The sequence below is a fragment of the Carassius gibelio genome, chromosome A24 (assembly GCF_023724105.1).
Source record: "Carassius gibelio isolate Cgi1373 ecotype wild population from Czech Republic chromosome A24, carGib1.2-hapl.c, whole genome shotgun sequence".
NCBI lineage: Eukaryota > Metazoa > Chordata > Actinopteri > Cypriniformes > Cyprinidae > Carassius > Carassius gibelio.
Genome location: NC_068394.1, coordinates 8,509,695 through 8,529,818, shown reverse-complemented (window position 1 = coordinate 8,529,818; position 20,124 = coordinate 8,509,695). Strand labels below are relative to the sequence as shown.

Below are 20,124 nucleotides of genomic sequence, written 5' to 3'. Positions count from 1 at the left end.
GATGGAGACTTTCATCAAAATTTGCTATATTTAGATAAGGCGTAGTGTGTCATTTCTGTGCATTTTCCATTTTCATTTGTTTCTACTGAATGTTGGCCACATAATTGGTGGCCCTTCTATCAAGTAGCACTTTAGTATTTGGATAGGGATGGCACAAGGGGATCAGAAGGGAAGGAAAAGGCAAACACTCAGAAAATGGTTTCATCCTTGATAATTACATGCAGTGAAGCATGACTCTGCAGCCAGCACCCCAGAGAAGGTTGGGGTAATCAGTCAGTCACTGCACCCTCTGCTGGGGAAAAGGGGTCTGAGGTCTTCGTTTCCACTGCTAAACCTGCAGGCGACCAACGCTGTGTGTGCATCAGCTGCTCATGGCACTGCCTTTGTAATGACTCACAAATTAGAGATATCATATAGAGATCAAATGTACATCTTACCCCACTATCCCCTTATAATGTCATAGCTTACTTCACAATTTTGGTAACAGAGCTTCAGACATCTGCGTAATAGTACACCATGTGACACTACCTCAATCCCATAATTTAAAAACAAAAGTGTGTAAAATTACAGTTAGACTATGACGAAGACCTTGCTTTGTTATATTCATCTCCTATCCTTTCTAGGCACCTTTTTCAATGAGCAGAACCCATCTGCCAATCAAAGGTGTCGCTGGGTCCAACCATGCATTTGATTTACTTTTCCACACAGCTAAAAATGCAGGTCTAAAAATAGCAAGCTTGGTGTTGAACGCTTTCCGCTCAAGGTGTGCAAAGCAGCCGAGGTGCAACGCACTGACAGGATGCGGGCATATTCTGGAACATGATATGACAGGGCATTTGGCGGGATTTAGCTACGAAGGAAGAGAAACCGCACCATATGATTAACCCCCTATTCTCCCTAGCTAGTGTTTACTGTTTGATTCTTAGACCCTTTCTAAAAAGAAAAAAGGAAAATCAATACCGTTGAGAGACACACTCACTCATACACACACACAGACTCTTCTGACTCAGCAAATGAGGATCAGCCGGTCAGAGAAATATTTCCCTCCACAGCATGAAAACAAGACTATATAAAGCAACCATTCTATCATGTGTGGAAAAGAAAACACCAAAAATGTAAAGTTAAACAAGCAGAAAAGTTATATTTTAACCTCAGCAAAGCATCCTGATACTTTTTTAAAAGCATTAAAAATGTCAAATTCAAAAGAATTATAGGATATACTACGTTTTCACAAATCTCCAACACCTTTTTATGCACCTCCAATAAAAAATAAAAAATAAAAAAAAAATTCTAAAATGCTAATGATCATGTCATCCAACTTACATGACCTTGATTTGGAAAACAGAATGAACAGTGCTGTTTATCTTTTTACAACTCCTTAATTTCACACATCCGCCTTGAACAAAATAACACCTTTAGGAACAAGATGGTTGTATATTCGCATTTTTCTTGTGACAGTACCGTACTTGACAACTGTGTCTGCAGTTATTTTGTATCTTAGCAATATTTGAGGCAAAACTGTGGGAAATCTGAAATATGAGATTTCAAATAAGTAGGCACATGTTAGGAAAACTGTAGGATGAGTGTGATACTGCTTTTACACACCAGTTCAATATACAACAAGTAAAAATGAAGCAACTTACATTTTAGACACATTATTGCTAAGTCTATTTTTGAAAAAGTTAATAGTTCAAAAAAAAAAAAAAGCCACAGTCCCATGAACCATGTCTCAGAGGAACACACACCAGTTATGTTTCGCCCCTGCATGAATCAGCATTTTTGACTAATTGGTTGGGTGAATGATTCAATGAAAACTCACTTATATGGTGTGTCCAAAATCGCATAGTGCTACATTTGTATTGCATTTGAGTTAGAACTTTGTGACCCCTTAAAAATTATGTTCTATATAGTATGAATATTAGGGGTGTCACGATTTCGATTTTAAATCGAAATCGATCGAAATTAAGTCACAGTCTCAAACTTCGAATTAAAAAATGGAATCGTCGATGCTGCCACGCCCCCATGTTGTATCACGGCAAATCAATGACAAAAATAACCGAGCATACAACTGATGCTGGCGCGCGCGCTATATGGCTTCCACGAGAGGAAAACTGAATCGGATGCGAAGAAACGGGAGCCCGCGAGCTCATTTCAAACTCTCTCGCGCGCGCGTGACATGTACTCTGCGCGCAATAAAAGCCCTCGCGCGCGCATGCTCATTCCCCACATCCTCGCACTCGATCATCTCACCTCTGCTCGCGCGAACAATTTTATTTTTGTCAGTCGTGGGGCGGGGCTTGCTGTTTTAGTTGTTATCTCAAATGTCATTGGTTATTCCCCTTTTCCTAAAGTCAGTATTCGACGCCTGTTAGAAAATGATTAATAATTCACTTGACTTGACCCATGACTTCATCAGTGGACCAGATACATGTGAGTAATCATTTATTTTGCTTGTTTAATTTATTTTTGTCTTTAATGTAATTTAATGCATTGTTTATAGAGTAGATCTTTTGTAGATACTTGATTAACTGGAATTCTTCTGATTGCTAGTGATTGCAGTCTTGTAATAAGAGATGCACATATTTTACAGACTTTAATGATGCACACACACACACACACACATACATACATATATATAAATCTAAATCTAAATGAATGACAGTGAAGTGTTTAACAAGTGTTTTATCTTTAATCTTTTAAATAGATACATCGTAATATCTTTTGTGAAGAAGACTACACTTACAAAAGAGAAACTGGATGGCAGTTTATTTTAAGTTTTCAATTGACTAAAGATATGTAGTTATTGTTACATTATGTTGTTAATAAAAGTTTTAAATTTGACAATGTAGTGTGGTACATTGCAAACAAAGGTCAGATATTATATTGCATAAAAGTCTAGTTTGAAAAATGACAATCTGTGCTTTAAAAAGAATAAATGTAAAAATCGAGAATCGAATCGAACCGTGAGCTTAGAACCGAAAATGCAATCGAATCGAGGATTTGGAGAATCGTGACACCCCTAATGAATATGGTAGTATGAATTAAATTCGGATGTACTACATCCACCATATGGTCATGTGACCTGCAGTGTCAGTTACTTGGCTTCCTTGCAATTTGCAAATCCTCTCTCTTGGCCTCAAAAGTTAAGTACTTCAGAATCTCACCAGGAGTAGTAAGTTATCTTCACCTAGTTTTTCACCTACTGTTTTTAGAATACTATGTATACTCTTTTTGGCGTACTGAGTGAGAACTATTCGACTTCAAATTGTAACTTTAAAGTTACTTGTTTCTTTGCTGACTGAATCAGAGTTTTCAAGAAATCTGTTCAGTGAATGATTTTTGACTCATTCATAAAGACTACTGGTGTGAAAATGTAACCTGCAGAAATAGTCATTTTAAATCCCCAACTCATTTTGCCATGGCGACAAATTACCTTGGGTACACTATATTCATATTTTCTGTAATAACACCTAGGCAGACATTGTCTCACATAGCCAGAACTTCAAGGAATCCATGGCAGCTTTCATTGGCCGACATGTCAAACCACCAATCAAAGTAGGTTTTGTTTCAGCGTCACGTTTTTGGTTGTAAACATTTTGGCACAATAACAGACCGTTGTGTGTAAAACTCTCTGACGTTTTTTTTTAAGATTCTATGCCACAAATTTTAAATATTAAATAAGCGGTTATAGTCAAAGGTGTAAACATGATGGCTTTCTTCTTTCGTGAGTGGGTTTGGCGCGATGGTATCTTTGTTTCGAGGCGGAACGTTAAAGAACGCGACCAACATGTCTCCCAGAAATCCTATATAATTCAACCAATCTGATAACGACTTCGAAACCCCTGAAGTATTTCCACTTTTGTGTGCCATATGCATCAGATGTTCAGCCAACGGTCCATGAGGCTGAGACTACAGGCAGACACTGTTAAACTAATGGGATATGTTCCAAAATCATTTTGATAATAATAATACAAAAAGACTTAATTTTAATGAATTCAAGCTACACATTTCCTGCTAATGCATTCTCAGGAAATCAAACCCGTTTCCTTACACAGATGAACAAAGAACAGCTGATAATGTAAAAATCGCCTAAAATGAGACCTGACTCCATAATCATCTTATTAAGATCCTTGGTTGTCCATCTGATTACATATTATGTTGAATCTGTCCCATCTGGCAAAAGTGACAGGATTTTTTTTAAGCTTGTCATTGCCCACCAGTAAATGATGTTCGTTTGCGCTATATAAATATCAGCTAAATTCTGACCTTGTTTAACCTGTACCTGTCATGTGTCCATGAGGGGGGTAAAAAATCTGAGCAAATAATGCGATGGTGCTCTAAATTAAATCTGAACCACCACTCATTGTAACCCAGGATACATCCCATGATTAACAACAGAGCCTACCCCTCACCTTGTGATCAATAAAATAAATTATTCATATCACGGAACAGCAAATATGAAGACAGCTTCTTAAACGCCAGGTTTTCTAGGTGCTTAATTAGCCTTTGGAGAGCTTGACATCTAAACTGATTAGTAACCTGCACCTATGACGGATCAGAATACTGACATACAGTTTTCCACCTACAAGCCACTACAATCCATTCATTGGATTTAGGGATGCACCGAAATGAAAATTCTTGGCCGAAACCGAAAACCGAAAAAGAGAAAACCAAGGCCGAAAACCGAAACCGAAACACCGAAAGAAATTATGCCAATTATTAGTACCATTGCATTTATTGCTATGACCGTGTACTAACTTTACTAAAATTAAGACATTGCAATTGCATAAATTAATATGAAAGTTTCAAAGATAATTACAATTACATAACTTATTTAAAAAAAAAACACATAAAAATACATAATTACAAATGATGCAAATATTTATTAAGCACATTGCAACAATGCACAGTATAAAATAAAATTCAAACTAAAAATTTATCCCACTCATGTGTATATTTAATAATAATGTACAGGCCTACTGGCCTGCAGAAAGGTTTTAAAATGAACAGTTCTCTCATAAAAACAAAGTGCATTTAGGTGAAGTGCATTTGAAATTTTTCTATGTAGGACTAGAAAGTGCATTACTTCTCCAGTTGGCAAGACTGTTATCACTTCTGGGGATGGGGACTTCAGACATATAACCATCTAGCTGTTGAGCAGTTGAGCTTGTCATCTGCCTGACATTTGAGAAATATTTGAGAGAGTGTATTTAAATAGGGCCAGGGCATAAATAAACATTTTTATCAAATTAAAGCAGAAATCTAGCAGAAAATCTAGCATAAATATGGCTACAATCTGATATTATGTATGTATATATGTTTGTGTGTGTGTATAAGAACAAAATAGCCAACGTATTATTATTATTTGAGGCACTTTCTTGCAGAATTCCACTGAACATATCAGACAACGAGGGTGCATGCCCCTCATCTGGTGCAGAGACGAGTCTTTTTTCCTGCGCTCTGATCTGTCTCCTGCGCTTGGCGCTTCTCCGTCTCCACGCGGGTTCTCCGCATCTAGCGCGGCCTGGATCATTTCTCGTGCGCGCTGCCTTATTTCCGCATCCAAGTAATGGTTTTATAACGCGGATCAAGCACATTCGCGATGAAGTGCAGAGGATCCGAAAAGATCTCAGTGAGACGTGTGCTAACAGACTCTATAAGACTGTACTTTTCTTTGTTTTTACTTCGTGGTCCGTCTTAATCTCTTTGTTAGGAGACGTTTTAGTGCTGCGAATAAAGGAATAAGAAGAGAGAGAATGTTCTCACTGGTGTTAAGTGAATGTCGCGGGGAGCTCGTGGTCTTTGCTATGCAGGTGCACGTGCAGGTCGCGGTTTCTGTTTGCGTCATCACAACATTTCGGCCGTGTTTTTTCGGCGATAAAAGTCTATCGGCCGAAAACCGAAAAGGCCATTTTCGGCCGAAAATTTTCGGTGGCCGAAATTTCGGTGCATCCCTAATTGGATTCATTGATATTTATATTGAGTGCTTCTCATCTTATTTCAACATAGTTCATGCCTGATGACCTGGTCACAAGTTGAACCGCAGGGGCGTGAAAAACAGGCATGAAATATGTCTGTTAAAATAGTGAATTTCTGTGAAAAGCACTTCACGTGTTCTCCCCATTTCATCACCAAACACATGGTGCTTTTCAAGCAAGCTGCCACTGCACAGAAGACAACCGAGAGACGGCAGACGAGAAGAATTAATAGGGATCCAGCCAAATCTTCTGGCCCAGTAAGAGCAAACAAGACTGAAGCTCTTCATTATCTCTCTGTCCGAGCATGCTTACAAACAAACAGCAAGGAGATATCTGAGATGTTTTGATAAATAGGATCTCAGTGCTTTAGTCATCCTTCATCCCATTAACATGCTGGAAGTAGTGTGCATTTCATGTGAAACCATGACATTTACAGGGGGGTTATTCTTTAGATAACATTTCACACCTTTGATCCAGCTTTGTCCTCGTCATCAACAGCTCATTCAACTGGCTAATTTATGATCAGGCACCCTGTGGAAAGATCTGCCAGTCAGCTCTCCTGATCAATACAGCATTCCCTCCTAATGGACAAGCGTCATCACCTCCTTTCCAGCACTGTAAAATACTCACACCTGAAATGCCAATTAATTCCTTTGTAAACAACAATTATCTTGACGTATGGGCACACTGAGCGCATAGCATCACTTCTAGAATGTTTTAAACTGCAGCTGAACACAAAGACAAGACTTTTAATTAGTGTGAGGAGCTTTAAACCTCCACCCTGGGTATACAGCAACATCCAGTGATGCATCCAAATAGACTTACTTTTTCATAGTGCTTATATATTCTGTATAAATACCACATAATGACAAAGTAATAGTTGTAGATATCTTAAAATTTAGATTCAGTTCGACAATGCTGCAAGTGGACCAAACTGAGCTCAAACTATTTAAAAAAAAATATATTTATATGTATATATATATATATATATATATATACCTGTATTGGTTCAGTAGTAACTCTGGATTCAAGTATTTAAAATAGCCATTTATAGAGTTCCAACCTAATACAGTTCTCAAGGTGAAGAGCAAAAACCTTTGCAAATGATGTGCAGATTTACCTGCCATGTCTTTGTCAGGTGTTTAAGAGAGAGAGAAAACAATTCACATCCTTCTTTATTCCCAAATGCACTACACCTTTCACTCACCCACCTTGTTTTTTTTTTTTTTTAATTTGGGTCAGTGTCTTTAAAAAGATCTGCGATGCCAAAATCTATTGTTAAACTGAGCACGATGCATTAGTTCCTTTTTCTCTTCATTCAGCACAATGAAGCAGGTTCGTTGGAAATAAATTCAATGCTACTTTCCTCCATCTTAACCAAAATAACAGGCATCTTTAAAAGACAGAACTGAGCTAAGCTGAAACAGTGCATTACCCCGCAAACAAACACAGAGTGCCATGGAATGACATTGTACACTCACCTAATGATGTCCAGGGAACACACGCTCTCCTCTCCCCGCTTTAAATCCGAAATTCAGCTGGATAAGAATCCTACGTTCATGCCCCGCGGATGTTATTTAAGCAAATGAACTGTTCTGCTGAGAGAAAGAATCGCTGAGGAAGCAGAGCGAGTGATGCTGCCTTTTCGGTAGCACAAGTTACCATCCCAGCCTTCATCCACTCACGCGCGAGCGCGCACACGCGGGTGTCGCGCTGAATTCATTCATAGAGCACCATCTTCTGGCAGTATACTGGATTAACATGCTTTACACATTTAAATATCTTAACCGACTTCCTTCTTTTGTAACATTTACTTCCATAATGAAGCACTGAGATTTAATGTTATTTCAGAAATAGGCTACTTAGACTTTAGAATTTTTTTTTTAATTGTTGCATATAAATTGCTATATTATACACCATGGAGGTCTTTCGAGTTCAGGTGACATCATTCTTTTGGAACTGAACGGCGTATATTGTGCCTACTCGGTTAGAAGTCTTTGTTCTTTTAGGAAGCACCAGTGTGTTAATTTAGTAGTATGTGATCCTATCCTTTATAGTGGGAATATTTAGCTTTTTTGTAGGTAAAAGACGTCAAGGTATGTGCTTATGGGTTACATGAACAGAACAGACAAATACAAACCTACACTGAAAAATATTAACTGGAGTGAAAAGTGTGACAACTAGCCTCTCTCAATATGACTATTCACATTTATCAATAAAGTGATAGCCCTGTCTTGTATATACTGAAGACATAAATTCTATGTATACAATCCTTTTTCATGAAAGTTGGCTCTTCTGTATGGTTATGGTAGCTATTAAGTAGGCTATTTGTGTAGCTTCACAGTGTCAGACTAAGGCTTAGACTTCGACTGTAGAAATGTTTTACATTGTTGCATGTTTGCTATTTATTATACCCCTGAGAATTGTGTTGATTTATATCTATTCTGCTTTATATTTCCTACCCACATAGCAAACGGACTTGGCCCACATGTGGCCTCAAGGTGGCACTGCTGGCCTCCAGAGGTGGGTAGAGTACCCAAAAACTTTACTCAAGTAAAAGTAAAAGTAATTCTAGAAATATTTACTCAAGTAAAAGTAAAAGTGCTAGTCTTGAATAGTTACTTGAGTAAGAGTAAAAGAGTATCGGATAAAAAATCTACTCAAGTAGTTAGTTACTAGTTACTTTGGGTCATATATATGGAGCCTATTTTTATTTAGATAAATAGATAAAATGTATGTAATGTATGTGTGTATGTATAAATGTATATATTTCATCAGCCTTTACTCCAATTTATGTAATTTATTATAAAACCCTGTCTGTTTACTTAAGTAACAAATATAGGTGTCATGCCATAACATATTTTTAATACGACTGACTTTATATTAAATGTGAATTTAACATTGAAAGTTAATGTGATATAAATATTGCTACTAATCTTTCATTGTTCAGAAAGAGAGCAAATAACATCTACATGATTAAAGATCATTTTCACTGAATGTCTAGATTTCAATCACTCTCAGAAACTCCCATTAAAATCACTGAAACTGTTAACACTGTGAAATCAATATCTTAATTATAGATTCGTACACACATCTGCACTTTGTTGTTTCTGACGAGAGAATTCGCCAGAAAGAGGTCTCCATTCAGTGAGCGAGTGAAGGAAGCACCGGCATTTTAGCGATGACTCATCTGATCACCTCTGATTGGCCATTGCATTCAAAAGCTCAACAGAATCTTGTGTGATTGGTTATAATGCGCAGCGCTGTAAAAACGCGTCTGTCTCTGGCTCAGCGCCAGCAAGCGATCACAGATCTGAATTTAGCAGCTGATATGACTTGTTGAACGTACTGGCACCGGTGTGATTGTATTAAAATTAATAAAATCTTAATCGGCTATTTTTTTGTCTTTTGGAAGCTGCATTCAACTTGACTCCCCTCTGTTATAAGCCACACACGTACAACAAACTAATGTCACAGTGGTATCGTGTACTGTAATCGAATGTAGCCCAAGTTATTACCTGTTAAACAGTAGACAGCACACGTGGTGTTCATCTAATAAGGATCTCCATCGCAAGCAAATAATAGCCTTTGCAGATTTGCTTTCAATTCAGTGCAGTTCCATAGCCCCGTTTTCAGCGCTGCTGATATTCTTAAACGTTACAACTCTGAGTGAACCGCTTCAGACGCTCAGCTCGTGAGGCAGGGAGCTGAACGACTCATTCAAACTGATTCATGAACCAATTCACTCGTTTGCCAATTGGTTTGATCAAGCCTTTGACAGCCAGAGCTGGGCCATGATGGGAGGAGTGTGGCCCAGGGGCCTGTTTCACAAAGGAGGTTAAGTGAAAACTCTGAGTATGTTACCCTGAAATGAGGGAAACTCTAGGTTTTCTGTTTCAGAATGGAAGGTTTGTCAAACCTGAGAAAGCAGGGTTAGTCAAGCCCATTTCTGAAAGAGAGCTAACTTATACTCAGAGTCAGTTACCATGGTAAATCTTAATGCAACTTAAAAACAAGATTATTTGGAGTGTCTATTACTAAATGCAAATCTACTGTAGCTCCACCCTCCATCGACACATAAGGTTAAATACGACACATGTGAATAACAGCTTCAGTGGTGTAGGCAGTAATGTTTTTGGCATGGAAATCTACAGTAGCTTGTAACGCGTTTGATTGGGTTAGAGTCCGGCTCGTTCTTCTCACTTTTCCCATCACATGACACATTAGAATTTATTTTCAATAAAAATGAAAAAAAAAAAAAAATTCTAAAAGTAGAAGTAAAGTGCCTAACTAGTGTTTAATAAACATACAACTATTTATAATTGTAATAAATATAATAATTTACAATCTGTTATTATTGCATCCTGTTATTATATAACAATAGTGAGGTGCACATGGGCCTAGTATGTATCTGCCAGTATAAAGGATAACATTTAATTACTATTTACACTTAGCTTGTTGCAAAGAACTGCTACTTTTACATAGTAAATAGAATATATCACAATTTTCACTGTACATTTTTTCTGTAAATAGCATCTACAGCGACTTGAACTTAGCCTATTGTAAATAGGATCTATCGCTAAGAAAGTATGTTAATTCCACTAAGTGTAAATAGCCACTGCCATATTTGTCTTACTCTATTGGCAGATCATTTGTTAAATAAAAAAAATGCACTTAAAATATTATTATTAATATTATTATTTTTTATATTTTTTTGCCCATGAGATACCATAAAATCATTAGCTATTAGTTCATTAATCTAATGTTCTGCCAGTTTTCACCTGTGATACTGTGATATAACACTGAGAAGAATTACATTTGTATTGAGTCTGAAGTATGCAGACGGCTTTTTGGCGGGAGCTGTTGCCATGGTGAATTGTAATATCAGTGCTCCATTGATAATGGCTTTTTTTAGTTGTGGTGCACGTGCTTAACTCAGAGTCAGTCAATTTAGAGTTTATTAAACCAACTCATTTCAGCTGTTCTGTGACCGAAAACTCAGTTTCCCATCTCAGGGTAAGTCAACTCAGAGTTCAAGTTTAAACTCAGAGTTGGTTGAACCTCCTTAGTGAAACAGGCCCTTGATCAGTGCCGTGATATATGTGGCCCAAATCAGGCTAAGATCTGGCAGCATATTATGTGACCCAAGATAAACAAGATGAATACAATATTGCATGATAATGGTTAAATGATCACATACATTTTAATGAAGTGTAGTATTGTTAAAATGTAGTCTTTGAAATGGCAAGTCAAAACAGAATGAAACATTATCATTTAAAAATTAAGCAAATCAGTCAAGTGCATTAAACTGCACTTAATTATACTTTTATTAGATTTTATATTATTATTCTTGGTACAAATAATCTTAGAATCCTTGCATGAAAAGAAAGAGAGAGAGAGTATTAAACCGCTATCATGTAATATTTATTTGGTTTTCTATGGGACACACACAGATCTATCGACGGTTTCAACGGCATCAACATAAACAAACGCTAATGCGCGTGAGCGATTTTGTGGACCTAACTTAACTTCCGGTAGACTCCAAATAGAATCAATAACAACAGCCAAGTCCCTCTAGAGTAGATATGTTTTGATAACAAACAAAATGTGTTTTCTGTGTGGATCAGGCCGACTTAATGAAAATGCTAATTCATTATTTGCCAGCAGGAGATGTTTTAAAGCATAGACATAAAGCGCGAGAAATAGAGGTTTCCCCAGTAACAGCTGTAAACAAAGCAGAGCTGGTACGCTCACACGCTGCTTTATCACGCATATAACATGCAAATCTTCTTTCAGAAATACAGCGATATAAAAACACCTGTGCCTGGTTTTGATATTTAAACATAAATGTAAGGAATTATTATTAAACGTGCAGTACGTTACGCAATGTTACGTTACTCATGTTTATTTAACGAAGCCTTTTTGAAAATCCATCAGTTTTAAAATTGTGACGAGTCTCCAAAAATAAATAAATGTATGGGAAACACATCCCGCAGCACAACCACCTGAGCCCAACTTCAGTCTACTCATCACCTTGGCTTTAACTGCGTTTGTAGATGGCACCGCAGCCAGACCGATATACACAACACAGACCGGAAGTTAACTTAGGTCCAGGCGCGTGCGCCCATAGACAGTAAAAGAAATGGACACAGCGACCCTATTGCAACTCAATTGAGACAAGTGAAGCCCATTTTTAGCGTTTTTTAGCACTTCCGTTTCTGACGCGCAGACTCAAACGAAGCTTGACGACGTCAACAACCTGTCTGCCAGAGGTAAATCTTCTAAGTGGCTGTGCGTGCAAACTGCCATCGTTAATCTTGCAGAGACGGCGAGCTTGAGCGGGGAGTTCTTTTTCGTGGGTGAGCAGGAGTAAGTATTCTGATTAATTATTTTTTATAGTATTTTAAAATGTAACGCCAGTACGCCATATTAAGTTAATTGCCTGCGAGCTTCTCCTCCTGTCTGTACGGTAATGCGACAGAGAGCCAAATGGTTATGACGCAATCGTTAGCCTATTTTTTACAAAAACTGTTTATACGGGGCCATAATGTAACATAGAAGGTAATGGAGCCCTTTATACATTGTCGTGTATCTTTAGAAATAAATAATGGACAAACAGAGTCTTTAAACGCCTCAGATGTAAAGTTATTCGCTGTCAAAGTGACGCCAAAATGAATGGGAGTCAATGAGAATGCTAACGCAAGTGAAGTTCTGCTAAAAGATGGCAGCCCCTGCCCGACTTCAACTTCCGGTAGAGTTCCTTGCCCCTTGCGTGCGCCCGATGAAACCGTCTATAATAGACAGTGGGGGCATGTCATTTTTATTAGTATGCTGTCATGCACAAGCATTAAATAAAATGATCATGAAAGTATTTTATTTTTATTATAATCCTATATGATGCTTGGTGTGAGGAACAGATCCAAATTTAAACCACATTCATTGGCAATATGTATCGCCTTCCTCTGTAGCCATAGTAACTATCTAAAAAGGTACCATTAAGAAGTTTTACAAAAAGTTTTATTTTTTATTTTTATTAATTCTTTTACAAAGAAGTAACCTACGGAAGTTCTAAGCGGCCATGCATTATAATTGTTTTCCTTTTTGTTTTCTCGTTATAACGACTTAATTTTCTCGTTATCTCGACATAACGAACTTCGTTTTCTCGTTATAACGACTTATTTTTCTCGTTATCTCAACATAACGAAAGTTTGTTTTGGTTTTCTCCTTATAACGACATGACAGTTTTACTGTTGCTATAGTAACGAACTCAACTGTGACACGCATCGGATGGACCATGCAGGCGCTCTTACTGTAGCCTATATTTCAGCAAATTTTGCTTCGCCTAGGTAATAACGTCTACAATACTGTATATAAATAAAGGCTGATCAATCACTGTTGATTTTTCCAGAGACAGTACAACTAACGTTTTGTTTTTGTAATTAACATGTTTAAATGGCAACACCGCGCCATTAGAGCTGCTTGGATTAAACTCACTTTTCATTTTCCCTTTATTTGAAATAAAATTATATATAATTTGTAATTTGTAGTAGTCATTATATGATGTGGCAGATATCATGTGTGTTACAAGCTTCTGTTTGAAAAGAGCGTTCATGTGTACGTGTGTATGTGTGTGTAGAAAAAACGATTACAACATTATAGAACAAAACTAAATAAAATAGCCTATGGATTTTACATATACATCACATTTCTTATCAATATGGTTAACAATAAAGATTAGTAATAAGGAAAAGAAGCACATCAGCCTACATCATTAAATCCCGTCCTACTGTAGATAAACAGAATACAGTGATGTCAACCTTGGTTTTGATAAGCAGTTATTTTATGACACAGAACGCGTTGGTGAAACTCATGCATCTAGCAGGAACTTAATACACAAAATATTCATATTGATTCAAGCATTTAACATTTATGAATTAATTAAATGTCAGTAATGAACAAGACTGCACAAATTGTAGGCATCACGAGGAAGATCAAAAAGTTTTGATTTCCTGTTATTAGGATCATTCCTGTTACTGGCTTTCTGTCTGCAAAATCCCAAAATGGCCAAACGATCACCATATGATGGAAAGTATGTCTTTAGCTGTTCATCTGTCATTAGTTCGATGACACTGGCATCAATCTAGAAAAAAAGGAAATGCAAGATTAATATTTGACATTGAGTTTGCCTGTCAACATACAATTTTCACTGATAAATGGTTGGGTGCAAAACAAAAAATATTCTATATATATATATATATATATATATATATATATATATATATATATATATATATATATATACTGTATATATATATATAACTTCACCGCTTGCGGAGTTTAAGTGAGCAGCGCTTGATTGGGCGCAGGTGTGCCTGCTCTGCATGTGATGAGCATGTGCAGGTGTGCCTGCTCAGTTTCCAGGGCGACGCTGATGAGAGCTCGGGACACGTGTCACCCCCTCCATACAACGTTCTGTTATTATGGAGAAGCGGGGAGATCGGGGGAGGGTGGGGAGTGGAGCCTGACAGAACTGCAAAAGCTGACCATACCTGTGTCTTGGAGGTGGGCCGCGGCGCGGAGAGGATAGCTGCCACCTTCTTCTCTTGCGGTTTAATGAGGCTGCAACCCACCTGGTACCCCAAGTACTTTGCTTCGGTGAGGGCCAGATGACACTGCCGGGGGTTGGTGGTCAGCCCAGCCCGGCGTAGTTCCGTTAGCACCCTCCGCAGCCGCTCCAGATGGTCCTCCCAAGTCTCTAAATGGATGTTGATGTCGTCGAGGTATTGGCCTGTTCCGTTAAGGGGACCTGCCAGTAGCCCTTGGTAAGGTCGAGGGTTGAGATCAACCGGGCCCTTCCCAAATGGTCCAACAACTTGTCGACACGGGGCATTGGGTAACAGTCAAATTCAGAGAGTTGGGGATCCATATCAACAACTAGGGAGTCGAGCTGGTGTAGGCCGAGAGCTGGGGCCCAGTCCCGACCCAGCGCTTCAGAAGATTGACGTGGTAGAGCTGATCCTCCGTCCTTCTACCTGGTTGCCGCACAAGGTACGTGACCAACCTTTTCCGTGACTGTGTAGGGCCCCTGCCAGGTAGCTAAGAACTTGCAGGTGGCTGCTGTGGGGACCAGCACCAGGATGTGGTCTCCTCGCTGGAACTCCCGTGGTTGGGCCCCCCAGTTGTAATGCCATTGCTGCGCCTGTTGCGCCTTGACGAGGTGCTCCCGGATGATGGCATAACTCGGTCAATCCGCTCCCTCAATCTCGCACACATGTTCGATGGTGGTCCGGTGTACCGCCGGCTGTTGTTCCCAGGCCTCTCGGGCAACGTCAAGCAGACCGCAGGGTTGTCGGCCAAAGAGTAGCTCGAGCGCGGTGAAGCAGGTGGAGGCTTGAGGGATCTCTCGAATACCGAAGAGAATGTAGGGGAGCATCTGGTCCCAGTCCCACTTATCTTCGGCCGCCACTCGGCATAACATCTGTTTGAGGGTCTGGTTAAAGCGCTCTACGAGCCCATCGGTCTGGGGGTTGTACACCGTGGTGCGAAGCTGTTGGCCCTTCAGGAGTTTACATACATCTGCCATCATCCAGGACATGAACGGGGTGCCGGTTGTGGCAGCGATGTTAACCCGCTGCGCAGGCACTTCTCTGGTGTTGCCTGCACACAGGTGATGGGCAGCTTTGTCTTGGCTTCGGCCCACGGGGGTAGGACCGATATTTTGACCAGGCTGTCCGCGGCAAGTTCTCTGTTTGCACGGTGCAGCCTGCCAGCCAAGGTCATCCTGGAGAGTGGGATCCTTCCGTGGGCATGTGCTCATCTTGAGGGCCGGGAACCGCCGGTCTGCTCAGCGGTCGCTGGGTGCCTTCCGGCATGCGTTGCTCCTGGACCACCCTTCGGAGAAATGGTGGCGCTCTCTCTCCTACCTCCCTGTGTTGGGTGGCCTCCACTAGCTCTATGGCCTTGACCAGTTCGTCCACGTTGGTCAGGTTCCGCATAACGGCTGCTTGACAAAGCGGGCAGGGGAGGGCCTGCAGGAGGTGGTCGACCACAACGCGCTCCACCACCTGGTGTACGGTGGGACCCCCGGCCAGCAACCAGTGTTGGGCCAGACAGGAGAGGCTAGCAGCTTGAGCCCGGGCCGGCTGCTGCGGGTCGAAGGTCCACTCGTTGAATAGCTGGGCGGCGCTTATTGGAGCCCAGGATCTCCTTCCGTAAGTCCTCGTAGGAGGTGCTTTGTTCCGGGGGAAGTGCGAAGTACGCTCACTGAGCCTCTCCCATGAGCAGTGGGGCAACGATGTGCACCCATTCCTCCTTGGGCCACGCCTCCCACTTGGCCACGGTTTCAAACATCTGGAGATACATTATTATGTCATCGTGCACTGTCATCCTGTGTAGTAGCTGCATTGCCTGGACACGGGGGTCTGGAAGCGGAATTCGCGGGGCTGTGACAAGATAGTTCACCCAAAAATCTAAATTATGTCATTAATAACTTACCCTCATGTCGTTCCAAACCTGTGAGACCTCCGTTTATCTTCGGAAAACAGTTTAATATATTTTAGATTTAGTCTGAGAGCTCTCAGTCCCTCCAATGAAACTGTGTGTACGGTCTACTGTCCACAGGGCCATCACTAGTGGGGTGAAAGGTGGTGACGATTATAGGGGCCCACGATCTCAATGATCTCAACCGAACTGGCTGAGGCTAGCCTAAAAAGACGTTTAAGAGTTGATGGGCCACTGCTGCGTGTCGTCATGAAAGCTTAAAATTTTCATGCGTTTTAAGCCTTGCCAATTTAAACATTCAAAAGAGTTTAAAGCATTCAAACACAATGTGGAAAAGATTAACAGAGTGGCTGGTTACTTGCGCGCTGTGTTCGGTGCGCAATCAGAGAGCCGTGTCTCACGGAGAGCAACACCGAATCCGAGTTCTCCTTCGCATCCTCCTGCACCTGAACGAACAAATACAAATCGCAGTTTAAACATGCGAACAGAAAAAAATTTTGAAGGAGCCCAATTCAGCACCGGAGCGCGGTGTTCTGTGCGCACAGGGCTCATGCAGAGAGACGTGTCTCAAAGCCCTTGAACGCTGAATTTGCCTCTTTTTGCTCTGTACTGACAAATACATTCAAAATAATGTCAAAAAACCTGTTCAGAAAAAACTGTTGGTCGTGTCTTAAGTGAAAGTTAACAGTGCAGAAAGAAATCGGATGTGTATTATTTAGGGATGCACCGATTGGGAAATTCTGGGCCGATACCGATCCGATGTTTAACATAACATCTTGGCCGATGGTCGATGCTGATGCCGATGTTTTTTCTTTTTGTTATTTATTTCTTCATTTGTGCCACAGAAACATACAAGTCTTTCGGCTCTTGATCCCACTATCCTAGAATGAGCACAAATTCAATCAGACCAATTTATGGAACAAAAACAACCTTTAATGTCACTTTCTGGTTGACATTAGTTATAACCTTATTTATGAAAAGTTCTTTACTTTTCTGAAAAATAACATTCAAAAACATTTGACTGCTAACTAATCAATGAAAAGATTGTTTCAGTACATTGCCCAATAAAATTATTTGAGTGGTTTTAGCCTGATAAACAAAAACTTACTCAATGGGATTATTTTCATGGCCCAATAAAACATTTTCTTTTCTGATAAAAAATAAAAATAAATACATCAAGTGCAAAAACAAGTTAAATAAATTATGCTATTAAAATATAGTGTTATTCATAAATACAAACATAAATAGGGCTATCTTTCAACTTGTATTTTTCTCATACAGAATAAAACATTACAGTGTTTCAGAACTCACAGGCTGGAACATGGGGCATCTTATAAAACAAAAATAGTACCTCCACTTCTGATCATTAATGACACATAAGTCACCTGCTGTATCTTTGGCCTACTTCTTAATAAGATGCATGTTTTTCTTTACAAAGATAAGCATCTCTGCCTTGTCACAGCAAAGCCTATTTCTCTTTTCATCCAAGACATGAGACACAGAGCTGAATAACCGCTCACTCTCGGTGCTAGGGCATGGCGCACTAAGGTATTTGCAGAGATGGGACCAAGTCACACATGTGCAAGTCTCAAGTAAGTCTCAAGTCTTAACCTTCAAGTCTCAAGTAAGTCCCAAGTATTTTTTTCTTGGGCAAGTCAAGTCAAGTCAAGTCACAAGCTATGTCAAGTCAAGTCCAAGTCAAGTCACCTTAATATTGTTATTTTACCTGCAGAATCTGATCTGTACTGTACATAACAAAAACGTATGAAACAACTTAAAATACGTCATATTTATATTCTGTACTGTGTGTATATATATATATATATATATATATATATATATATATATATATATATATATATATATATATATATATATATATATATATATATATATATATATATATGTAATATGCACTTCTCATGATTGGGTAATCGCGGCAGCTACATTTGTTTTTCTGATTAATTGTTTTGCTCTATGAGAAAGACAAGGTAACAAAATATTCGGGGCTTATGCCCCCTTAGCCCAGCCCTAGCGCCGCTCCTGGAATGCGTTTTTTTGACGGCCTGCTAGCGGATCATTAGGGGCCGTTCACATCACGTCTTTTGCGCGCGCAAGTTCGTTATTTCCAATGTAGGCGCGCGGTATGCGTGCTCATAATGGAAGCAACGCGCTCGTGCGCGTCGCACCGCATCGAGCTAAAAACATCTAAGGTGAGTTCCGTTCGACCGTAAGTGTACTGCGAAGGGGACTTAACGGGGTATTCCGCCATCTTAAGTGAGATTCCAATCCGAAGGGAGCAAACATGTTCAGTTCGAAGGGCACTGAGCACGGCACAGGGAATAAGGGAACATCGATACATCACTTCACAGAAAGTGCAGAGCGATTATCCCCCAACTGTCATTGCGCGCAGCACGTCATCACCAGTCAGAACGGCCGTCTTCGCTCTCACATCCATTACGGATTGTAGAAAGGTATGATAATGTAAAAGTGACCAGAAGCAGACGAGGCTCTGCCATTTTTCTTTATTTTACTTTATTTACCTCAGTGTTTACTATACGGCTGTGCGCAGGAAGAACGCGCACGAGACTGCTATGCAATTATATGACCATTTATTAAAAACACATATAAGCTATACAGTTAACCAAATAAAAGTTATTTTCATATTTGCATGACAGCAGGGCTTCAATTTTGTTAATAGTCAAGTAATAGCAGCAAACTGTATAATAAACATACGTTTTTTACGATTTTTTTTACGACATACGATTTTTTTATTGTATAGTTTACATATTTTACATGTGATTGTAAATAAAAAATTAAAATATGAATGTAGTCTTATATATTTATATCATAATCTGGCGACCCCATCGGTGACTTTCTTTGATTACCTTTGCAGGGCGTTCCAAATGAGCGGTTATTATCAGTGAAGTCTACTTCAACTGATATACCGTGCTCAGGGAGTAGGGAGCAGTGAACACTGCGTAGGGACCCTGTCGAATGGAACGCACCTCTAAACTTTTCAGAATGCCGCAAGCGCACCGCAGGTCATGTGACAATAACTAACCAATCAGCTTCATCCTTTCCCGTATCAACGTTGAAAGCTCAGCTAAGATGAAGGAACAGCTGTTCATAGCTGTATATGGATTGCCATTTTGAAATGAATTTAGTATCAGAGCTACTGCGAGCGATTTTTAGTGCTGCAAATCCATTTATACTTTGCTGAAATTTCCGCGTCTCCATTGAGAGAGAGCGTGTCATGGATGCTTAGCAACGACAGACGCCCCAGGAGCACTTCTGCCCGAGCGCTTTGGAAAGAAGGAGAAAGCGGCGCGACTAGCGTTTTCCACGCGTTTTTAGGCCCGAACTATTGAAGACAAAAGCGATGACCCTCGATACCTCTCAGGCTGACATGTTGATGTGATGTGATATCTGATTTAAGTGGGCGTGGTGTGTGTAAGGTAGAGAGGACATGACTGATGATTGTGTCATGATCCAGTCACGACGCTATTCTCAGCCTGCGCTCCAGCTGAGTAATCAACTTTATTTTAAAAAATAATTTATATATTTTATATTCAAACTAAAAACATGATGTGATTAACACTCAAGTCATTCAAGTCATCGTGTCTCAAGTCAAGTCAAGTCCCGA

At 39.8% G+C, this 20,124-nt stretch overlaps 1 protein-coding gene across 2 annotated transcripts in view; it reads right to left on the bottom strand.

The window, feature by feature from the left end:
- LOC127946211 (catenin delta-2) overlaps window positions 1-7,718 on the bottom strand; it is a 280,344-nt gene extending 272,626 nt beyond the window's left edge. Inside the window, exon 1 of one of the 2 annotated variants that reach the window (XM_052542619.1) lies at window positions 7,460-7,718. The gene's annotated coding sequence lies outside the window, so the exon portion shown is untranslated. The remainder of the gene's footprint in view (window positions 1-7,459) is intronic. The other variant, XM_052542620.1, reaches the window with a different exon arrangement.
- Window positions 7,719-20,124: the final 12,406 nt, after the last annotated feature.